Below are 10,751 nucleotides of genomic sequence, written 5' to 3' on the forward strand. Positions count from 1 at the left end.
ACACTGACTCCTACAGTGCCCCCTGGGGCCAGAGCCCCTCCAGTAACCCCGAATCACTGAATCCTACAGTGCCCCCTGGGGCCAGAGCCCCTCCAGTACACGAATCACTGACTCCTACAGTGCCCCCCTGGGGCCAGAGCCCCTCCAGTACCCGAATCACTGACTCCTACAGTGCCCCCTGGGGCCAGAGCCCCTCCAGTACCCGAATCACTGACTCCTACAGTGCCCCCCTGGGCCAGAGCCCCTCCAGTACCCAGACACTGACTCCTACAGTGCCCCCCTGGGGCCAGAGCCCCTCCAGTACCCAGACACTGACTCCTACAGTGCCCCCCAGGGCCAGAGCCCCTCCAGTACCCGAATCACTGACTCCGACAGTGCCCCCCTGGGGCCAGAGCCCCTCCAGTACCCAGACACTGACTCCTACAGTGCCCCCCGGGGCCAGAGCCCCTCCAGTACCCGAATCACTGACTCCTACAGTGCCCCCTGGGGCCAGAGCCCCTCCAGTACCCGAATCACTGACTCCTACAGTGCCCCCCTGGGGCCAGAGCCCCTCCAGTACCCGAATCACTGACTCCTACAGTGCCCCCTGGGGGCCAGAGCCCCTCCAGTACCCAGATCACTGACTCCTACAGTGCCCCCCTGGGGCCAGAGCCCCTCCAGTACCCGAATCACTGACTCCTACAGTGCCCCCTGGGGCCAGAGCCCCTCCAGTACCCGAATCACTGACTCCTACAGTGCCCCCCTGGGGCCAGAGCCCCTCCAGTACCCAGACACTGACTCCTACAGTGCCCCCCTGGGGCCAGAGCCCCTCCAGTACCCGAATCACTGACTCCTACAGTGCCCCCTGGGGCCAGAGCCCCTCCAGTACCCGAATCACTGACTCCTACAGTGCCCCCTGGGGCCAGAGCCCCTCCAGTACCCAGACACTGACTCCTACAGTGCCCCCCGGGGCCAGAGCCCCCTCCAGTACCCGAATCACTGACTCCTACAGTGCCCCCTGGGGCCAGAGCCCCTCCCAGTACCCGAATCACTGACTCCTACAGTGCCCCCTGGGGCCAGAGCCCCTCCAGTACCCGAATCACTGACTCCTACAGTGCCCCCCTGGGGCCAGAGCCCCTCCAGTACCCGAATCAACTGACTCCTACAGTGCCCCCTGGGCCAGAGCCCCTCCAGTACCCAGACACTGACTCCTACAGTGCCCCCCTGGGGCCAGAGCCCCTCCAGTACCCGAACACTGACTCCTACAGTGCCCCCCTGGGGCCAGAGCCCCTCCAGTACCCAGACACTGACTCCTACAGTGCCCCCCGGGGCCAGAGCCCCTCCAGTACCCGAATCACTGACTCCTACAGTGCCCCTGGGGCCAGAGCCCCTCCAGTACCCGAATCACTGACTCCTACAGTGCCCCCTGGGGCCAGAGCCCCTCCAGTACCCAGACACTGACTCCTACAGTGCCCCCCGGGGCCAGAGCCCCTCCAGTACCCGAATCACTGACTCCTACAGTGCCCCCTGGGGCCAGAGCCCCTCCAGTACCCAGACACTGACTCCTACAGTGCCCCCTGGGGCCAGAGCCCCTCCAGTACCCGAATCACTGACTCCTACAGTGCCCCCCGGGGCCAGAGCCCCTCCAGTACCCAGACACTGACTCCTACAGTGCCCCCTGGGGCCAGAGCCCTCCAGTACCCGAATCACTGACTCCTACAGTGCCCCCTGGGGCCAGAGCCCCTCCAGTACCCGAATCACTGACTCCTACAGTGCCCCCTGGGGCCAGAGCCCTCCAGTACCAGACACTGACTCCTACAGTGCCCCTGGGGCCAGACACTGACTCCTACAGTGCCCCTGGGGCCAGAGCCCCTCCAGTACCCGAATCACTGACTCCTACAGTGCCCCCTGGGCCAGAGCCCCTCCAGGTACCCAGACACTGACTCCTACAGTGCCCCCTGGGCCAGAGCCCCTCCAGTACCCGAATCACTGACTCCTACAGTGGCCCCGCTGGGGCCAGAGCCCCTCCAGTACCCAGACACTGACTCCTACAGTGCCCCCTGGGGCCAGAGCCCCTCCAGTACCCGAAGCACTGACTCCTACAGTGCCCCCCGGGGCCAGTGCCCCTCCAGTACCCGAATCACTGACTCCTACATGCCCCCTGGGCCAGAGCCCCTCCAGTACCCGAACACTGACTCCTACAGTGCCCCCTGGGCCAGAGCCCCTCCAGTACCCGAATCACTGACTCCTACAGTGCCCCCTGCGGGCCAGAGCCCCTCCAGTACCAGGACACTGACTCCTACAGTGCCCCCTGGGCCAGAGCCCCTCCAGTACCCAGACACTGACTCCTACAGTGCCCCCTGGGCCAGAGCCCCTCCAGTACCCGAATCACTGACTCCTACAGTGCCCCCCTGGGCCAGAGCCCCTCCAGTACCCGAATCACTGACTCCTACAGTGCCCCCGGGGCCAGTGCCCCTCCAGTACCCGAATCACTGACTCCTACAGTGCCCCCCTGGGGCCAGAGCCCCTCCAGTACCCGAATCACTGACTCCTACAGTGCCCCCTGGGGCCAGAGCCCCTCCAGTACCCGAATCACTGACTCCTACAGTGCCCCCTGGGGCCAGTGCCCCTCCAGTACCCGAATCACTGACTCCTACAGTGCCCCCTGGGGCCAGAGCCCCTCCAGTACCCGAATCACTGACTCCTACAGTGCCCCCCTGGGCCAGAGCCCCTCCAGTACCCGAATCACTGACTCCTACAGTGCCCCCTGGGGCCAGAGCCCCTCCAGTACCCGAATCACTGACTCCTACAGTGCCCCCTGGGGCCAGAGCCCCTCCGGTACCCTGACACTGACTCCTACAGTGCCCCCTGGGGCCAGAGCCCCTCCGCTACCCAGACACTGACTCCTACAGTGCCCCCTGGGGCCAGAGCCCCTCCGCTACCCAGACACTGACTCCTACAGTGCCCCCTGGGCCAGAGCCCCTCCAGTACCCGAATCACTGACTCCTACAGTGCCCCCCTGGGGCCAGAGCCCCTCCAGTACCCGAATCACTGACTCCTACAGTGCCCGCTGGGGCCAGAGCCCCTCCAGTACCCAGACACTGACTCCTACAGTGCCCCCTGGGGCCAGAGCCCCTCCAGTACCCGAATAACTGACTCCTACAGTGCCCCCTGGGGCCAGAGCCCCTCCGGTACCCAGACACTGACTCCTACAGTGCCCCCTGGGGCCAGAGCCCCCTCCAGTACCCGAATCACTGACTCCTACAGTGCCCCCTGGGGCCAGAGCCCCTCCAGTACCCGAATCACTGACTCCTACAGTGCCCCCTGGGGGCCAGAGCCCCTCCGGTACCCTGACACTGACTCCTACAGTGCCCCCTGGCCAGAGCCCCTCCGCTACCCAGACACTGACTCCTACAGTGCCCCCTGGGGCCAGAGCCCCTCCGCTACCCAGACACTGACTCCTACAGTGCCCCCTGGGGCCAGAGCCCCTCCAGTACCCGAATCACTGACTCCTACAGTGCCCCCTGGGGCCAGAGCCCCTCCAGTACCCGAATCACTGACTCCTACAGTGCCCGCTGGGGCCAGAGCCCCTCCAGTACCCAGACACTGACTCCTACAGTGCCCCCTGGAGCCAGAGCCCCTCCAGTACCCGAATCACTGACTCCTACAGTGCCCCCCGGGGCCAGAGCCCCTCCAGTACCCAGACACTGACTCCTACAGTGCCCCCTGGGGCCAGAGCCCCCTCCAGTACCCGAATCACTGACTCCTGCAGTGCCCCCCGGGGCCAGAGCCCCTCCAGTACCCGAATCACTGACTCCTACAGTGCCCCCTGGGGCCAGTGCCCCCCCAGTACCCGAATCACTGACTCCTACAGTGCCCCCTGGGCCAGAGCCCCTCCAGTACCCGAATCACTGACTCCTACAGTGCCCCCCGGGGCCAGAGCCCCTCCAGTACCCAGACACTGACTCCTACAGTGCCCCCTGGGGCCAGAGCCCCTCCAGTACCCCGAATAACTGACTCCTACAGTGCCCCCTGGGGCCAGAGCCCCTCCGGTACCAGACACTGACACCTACAGTGCCCCCTGGGGCCAGAGCCCCTCAGTACCCGAATCACTGACTCCTACAGTGCCCCCTGGGGCCAGAGCCCCTCCAGTACCCAGACACTGACTCCTACAGTGCCCCCTGGGGCCAGAGCCCCTCCAGTACCGAATCACTGACTCCTACAGTGCCCCCTGGGGCCAGAGCCCCTCCAGTACCCAGACACTGACTCCGACAGTGCCCCCTGGGGCCAGAGCCCCTCCAGTACCCAGACACTGACTCCTACAGTGCCCCCTGGGGCCAGAGCCCCTCCAGTACCCGAATCACTGACTCCTACAGTGCCCCCTGGGGCCAGAGCCCCTCCTACTCCAGATACCCTTCCAGACACTGACTCCTACAGTGCCCCCTGGGGCCAGAGCCCCTCCAGTACCCAGACACTGACTCCTACAGTGCCCCCCTGGGGCCAGAGCCCATCCAGTACCCGAATCACTGACTCCTACAGTGCCCCCTGGGGCCAGTGCCTCTCAGTCCAGACCCAACTGACTCCTACAGTGCCCCCTGGGGCCAGAGCCCCTCCAGTACCCGAATCACTGACTCCTACAGTGCCCCCTGGGGCCAGAGCCCCTCCAGTACCCGAATCACTGACTCCTACAGTGCCCCCTGGGGCCAGAGCCCCTCCAGTACCCAGACACTGACTCCTACAGTGCCCCCTGGGGCCAGAGCCCCTCCAGTACCCGAATCACTGACTCCTACAGTGCCCCCCTGGGCCAGAGCCCCTCCAGTACCCGAATCACTGACTCCTACAGTGCCCCCCTGGGGCCAGAGCCCCTCCAGTACCCAGACACTGACTCCTACAGTGCCCCCTGGGGCCAGAGCCCCTCCAGTACCCGAACCACTGACTCCGACAGTGCCCCCCGGGGCCAGAGCCCCTCCAGTACCCAGACACTGACTCCTACAGTGCCCCCTGGGGCCAGAGCCCCTCCAGTACCCGAATCACTGAATCCTACAGTGCCCCCTGGGGCCAGAGCCCCTCCAGTACACGAATCACTGACTCCTACAGTGCCCCCTGGGGCCAGAGCCCCTCCAGTACCCGAATCACTGACTCCTACAGTGCCCCCTGGGGCCAGAGCCCCTCCAGTACCCGAATCACTGACTCCTACAGTGCCCCCCGGGGCCAGTGCCCCTCCAGTACCCGAATCACTGACTCCTACAGTGCCCCCTGGGGCCAGAGCCCCTCCAGTACGCGAACCACTGACTCCTACAGTGCCCCCTGGGGCCAGAGCCCCTCCAGTACCCGAATCACTGACTCCTACAGTGCCCCCTGGGGCCAGAGCCCCTCCAGTACCCGAATCACTGACTCCTACAGTGCCCCCTGGGGCCAGAGCCCCTCCAGTACCCGAATCACTGACTCCTACAGTGCCCCCTGGGGCCAGAGCCCCTCCAGTACCCAGACACTGACCCCTACAGTGCCCCCCGGGGCCAGAGCCCGTCCAGTACCCAGACACTGACTCCTACAGTGCCCCCTGGGGCCAGAGCCCCTCCAGTACCCAGACACTGACTCCTACAGTGCCCCCTGGAGCCAGAGCCCCTCCAGTACCCGAATCACTGACTCCTACAGTGCCCCCTGGGGCCAGAGCCCCTTCAGTACCCGAATCACTGACTCCTACAGTGCCCCCTGGGCCAGAGCCCCTCCAGTACCCGAATCACTAACTCCTACAGTGCCCCCTGGGGCCAGAGCCCCTCCAGTACCCGAATCACTGACTCCTACAGTGCCCCCTGGGGCCAGAGCCCTTCCAGTACCCGAATCACTGACTCCTCCAGTGCCCCCTGGGGCCAAAGCCCCTCCAGTACCCAGGCACTGACTCCTACAGTGCCCCCTGGGGCCAGAGCCCCTCCAGTACCCGAATCACTGACTCCTACAGTGCCCCCCCAGTACCCGAATCACTGACTCCTGCAGTGCCCCCTGGGGCCAGAGCCCCTCCAGTACCCGAATCACTGACTCCTACAGTGCCCCCTGGGGCCAGAGCCCCTCCAGTACCCGAATCACTGACTCCTACAGTGCCCCCCTGGGGCCAGAGCCCCTCCAGTACCCGAATCACTGACTCCTACAGTGCCCCCTGGGGCCAGAGCCCCTCCAGTACCCGAATCACTGACTCCTACAGTGCCCCCCTGGGGCCAGAGCCCCTCCAGTACCCAGACACTGACTCCTACAGTGCCCCCCGGGGCCAGAGCCCCTCCAGTACCCGAATCACTGACTCCTACAGTGCCCCCTGGGGCCAGAGCCCCTCCAGTACCCAGACACTGACTCCTACAGTGCCCCCTGGGGCCAGAGCCCCTCCAGTACCCAGACACTGACTCCTACAGTGCCCCCCGGGGCCAGAGCCCCTCCAGTACCCGAATCACTGACTCCTACAGTGCCCCCTGGGGCCAGAGCCCCTCCAGTACCCAGACACTGACTCCTACAGTGCCCCTGGGGCCAGAGCCCCCCCAGTACCCGAATCACTGACTCCTACCGTGCCCCCCTGGGGCCAGAGCCCCTCCAGTACCCGAATCACTGACTCCTACAGTGCCCCCCGGGGCCAGAGCCCCTCCAGTACCCGAATCACTGACTCCTACAGTGCCCCCTGGGGCCAGAGCCCCTCCAGTACCCAGACACTGACTCCTACAGTGCCCCCTGGGGCCAGAGCCCCTCCAGTACCCAGACACTGACTCCTACAGTGCCCCCCGGGGCCAGAGCCCCTCCAGTACCCGAATCACTGACTCCTACAGTGCCCCCTGGGGCCAGAGCCCCTCCAGTACCCGAATCACTGACTCCTACAGTGCCCCCCGGGGCCAGAGCACCTCCAGTACCCAGACACTGACTCCTACAGTGCCCCCTGGGGCCAGAGCCCCTCCAGTACCCGAATCACTGACTCCTACAGTGCCCGCTGGGGCCAGAGCCCCTCCAGTACCCAGACACTGACTCCTACAGTGCCCCCTGGGGCCAGAGCCCCTCCAGTACCCAGACACTGACTCCTACAGTGCCCCCCGGGGCCAGAGCCCCTCCAGTACCCAGACACTGAATCCTACAGTGCCCCCTGGGGCCAGAGCCCCCCCAGCACCCGAATCACTGACTCCTACAGTGCCCCCCGGGGCCAGAGCCCCTCCAGTACCCGAATCACTGACTCCTACAGTGCCCCCTGGGGCCAGAGCCCCTCCAGTACCCAGACACTGACTCCTACAGTGCCCCCTGGGGCCAGACACTGACTCCTACAGTGCCCCCTGGGGCCAGAGCCCCTCCAGTACCCGAATCACTGACTCCTATAGTGACCCCCAGGGCCAGAGCCCCTCCGGTACCCAGACACTGACTCCTACAGTGCCCCCCTGGGCCAGAGCCCCTCCAGTACCCGAATCACTGACTCCTACAGTGGCCGCTGGGGCCAGAGCCCCTCCAGTACCCAGACACTGACTCCTACAGTGCCCCCTGGGGCCAGAGCCCCTCCAGTACCCGAAGCACTGACTCCTACAGTGCCCCCCGGGGCCAGTGCCCCTCCAGTACCCGAATCACTGACTCCTACAATGCCCCCTGGGACCAGAGCCCCTCCAGTACCCGAACCACTGACTCCTACAGTGCCCCCTGGGGCCAGAGCCCCTCCAGTACCCGAATCACTGACTCCTACAGTGCCCCCTGCGGCCAGAGCCCCTCCAGTACCCAGACACTGACCCCTACAGTGCCCCCCGGGGCCAGAGCCCCTCCAGTACCCAGACACTGACTCCTACAGTGCCCCCTGGGGCCAGAGCCCCTCCAGTACCCGAATCACTGACTCCTACAGTGCCCCCTGGGCCAGAGCCCCTCCAGTACCCGAATCACTGACTCCTACAGTGCCCCCCGGGGCCAGTGCCCCTCCAGTACCCGAATCACTGACTCCTACAGTGCCCCCTGGGGCCAGAGCCCCTCCAGTACCCGAATCACTGACTCCTACAGTGCCCCCTGGGGCCAGAGCCCCTCCAGTACCCGAATCACTGACTCCTACAGTGCCCCCTGGGGCCAGTGCCCCTCCAGTACCCGAATCACTGACTCCTACAGTGCCCCCTGGGGCCAGAGCCCCTCCAGTACCCGAATCACTGACTCCTACAGTGCCCCCTGGGCCAGAGCCCCTCCAGTACCCGAATCACTGACTCCTACAGTGCCCCCTGGGGCCAGAGCCCCTCCAGTACCCGAATCACTGACTCCTACAGTGCCCCCTGGGGCCAGAGCCCCTCCGGTACCCTGACACTGACTCCTACAGTGCCCCCTGGGGCCAGAGCCCCTCCGCTACCCAGACACTGACTCCTACAGTGCCCCCTGGGGCCAGAGCCCCTCCGCTACCCAGACACTGACTCCTACAGTGCCCCCTGGGGCCAGAGCCCCTCCAGTACCCGAATCACTGACTCCTACAGTGCCCCCTGGGGCCAGAGCCCCTCCAGCACCCGAATCACTGACTCCTACAGTGCCCGCTGGGGCCAGAGCCCCTCCAGTACCCAGACACTGACTCCTACAGTGCCCCCTGGGGCCAGAGCCCCTCCAGTACCCGAATAACTGACTCCTACAGTGCCCCCTGGGGCCAGAGCCCCTCCGGTACCCAGACACTGACTCCTACAGTGCCCCCTGGGGCCAGAGCCCCTCCAGTACCCGAATCACTGACTCCTACAGTGCCCCCTGGGGCCAGAGCCCCTCCAGTACCCGAATCACTGACTCCTACAGTGCCCCCTGGGGCCAGAGCCCCTCCGGTACCCTGACACTGACTCCTACAGTGCCCCCTGGGGCCAGAGCCCCTCCGCTACCCAGACACTGACTCCTACAGTGCCCCCTGGGGCCAGAGCCCCTCCGCTACCCAGACACTGACTCCTACAGTGCCCCCTGGGGCCAGAGCCCCTCCAGTACCCGAATCACTGACTCCTACAGTGCCCCCTGGGGCCAGAGCCCCTCCAGTACCCGAATCACTGACTCCTACAGTGCCCGCTGGGGCCAGAGCCCCTCCAGTACCCAGACACTGACTCCTACAGTGCCCCCTGGAGCCAGAGCCCCTCCAGTACCCGAATCACTGACTCCTACAGTGCCCCCCGGGGCCAGAGCCCCTCCAGTACCCAGACACTGACTCCTACAGTGCCCCCTGGGGCCAGAGCCCCTCCAGTACCCGAATCACTGACTCCTGCAGTGCCCCCCGGGGCCAGAGCCCCTCCAGTACCCGAATCACTGACTCCTACAGTGCCCCCTGGGGCCAGTGCCCCCCCAGTACCCGAATCACTGACTCCTACAGTGCCCCCTGGGGCCAGAGCCCCTCCAGTACCCGAATCACTGACTCCTACAGTGCCCCCCGGGGCCAGAGCCCCTCCAGTACCCAGACACTGACTCCTACAGTGCCCCCTGGGGCCAGAGCCCCTCCAGTACCCGAATAACTGACTCCTACAGTGCCCCCTGGGGCCAGAGCCCCTCCGGTACCCAGACACTGACACCTACAGTGCCCCCTGGGGCCAGAGCCCCTCCAGTACCCGAATCACTGACTCCTACAGTGCCCCCTGGGGCCAGAGCCCCTCCAGTACCCAGACACTGACTCCTACAGTGCCCCCTGGGGCCAGAGCCCCTCCAGTACCCGAATCACTGACTCCTACAGTGCCCCCTGGGGCCAGAGCCCCTCCAGTACCCAGACACTGACTCCGACAGTGCCCCCTGGGGCCAGAGCCCCTCCAGTACCCAGACACTGACTCCTACAGTGCCCCCTGGGGCCAGAGCCCCTCCAGTACCCGAATCACTGACTCCTACAGTGCCCCCTGGGGCCAGAGCCCCTCCAGTACCCAGACACTGACTCCTACAGTGCCCCCTGGGGCCAGAGCCCCTCCAGTACCCAGACACTGACTCCTACAGTGCCCCCTGGGGCCAGAGCCCATCCAGTACCCGAATCACTGACTCCTACAGTGCCCCCTGGGGCCAGTGCCTCTCCAGTACCCAGACACTGACTCCTACAGTGCCCCCTGGGGCCAGAGCCCCTCCAGTACCCGAATCACTGACTCCTAAAGTGCTCCCTGGGGCCAGAGCCCCTCCAGTACCCGAATCACTGACTCCTACAGTGCCCCCTGGGGCCAGAGCCCCTCCAGTACCCAGACACTGACTCCTACAGTGCCCCCTGGGGGCAGAGCCCCTCCAGTACCCGAATCACTGACTCCTACAGTGCCCCCCGGGGCCAGAGCCCCTCCAGTACCCGAATCACTGACTCCTACAGTGCCCCCTGGGGCCAGAGCCCCTCCAGTACCCAGACACTGACTCCTACAGTGCCCCCTGGGGCCAGAGCCCCTCCAGTACCCGAACCACTGACTCCGACAGTGCCCCCCGGGGCCAGAGCCCCTCCAGTACCCAGACACTGACTCCTACAGTGCCCCCTGGGGCCAGAGCCCCTCCAGTACCCGAATCACTGAATCCTACAGTGCCCCCTGGGGCCAGAGCCCCTCCAGTACACGAATCACTGACTCCTACAGTGCCCCCTGGGGCCAGAGCCCCTCCAGTACCCGAATCACTGACTCCTACAGTGCCCCCTGGGGCCAGAGCCCCTCCAGTACCCGAATCACTGACTCCTACAGTGCCCCCCGGGGCCAGTGCCCCTCCAGTACCCGAATCACTGACTCCTACAGTGCCCCCTGGGGCCAGAGCCCCTCCAGTACGCGAACCACTGACTCCTACAGTGCCCCCTGGGGCCAGAGCCCCTCCAGTACCCGAATCAC

Source organism: Somniosus microcephalus, chromosome 31 (genome assembly GCF_052327205.1).
Source record: "Somniosus microcephalus isolate GS21.2 chromosome 31, FLI_Smic_1.0, whole genome shotgun sequence".
NCBI lineage: Eukaryota > Metazoa > Chordata > Chondrichthyes > Squaliformes > Somniosidae > Somniosus > Somniosus microcephalus.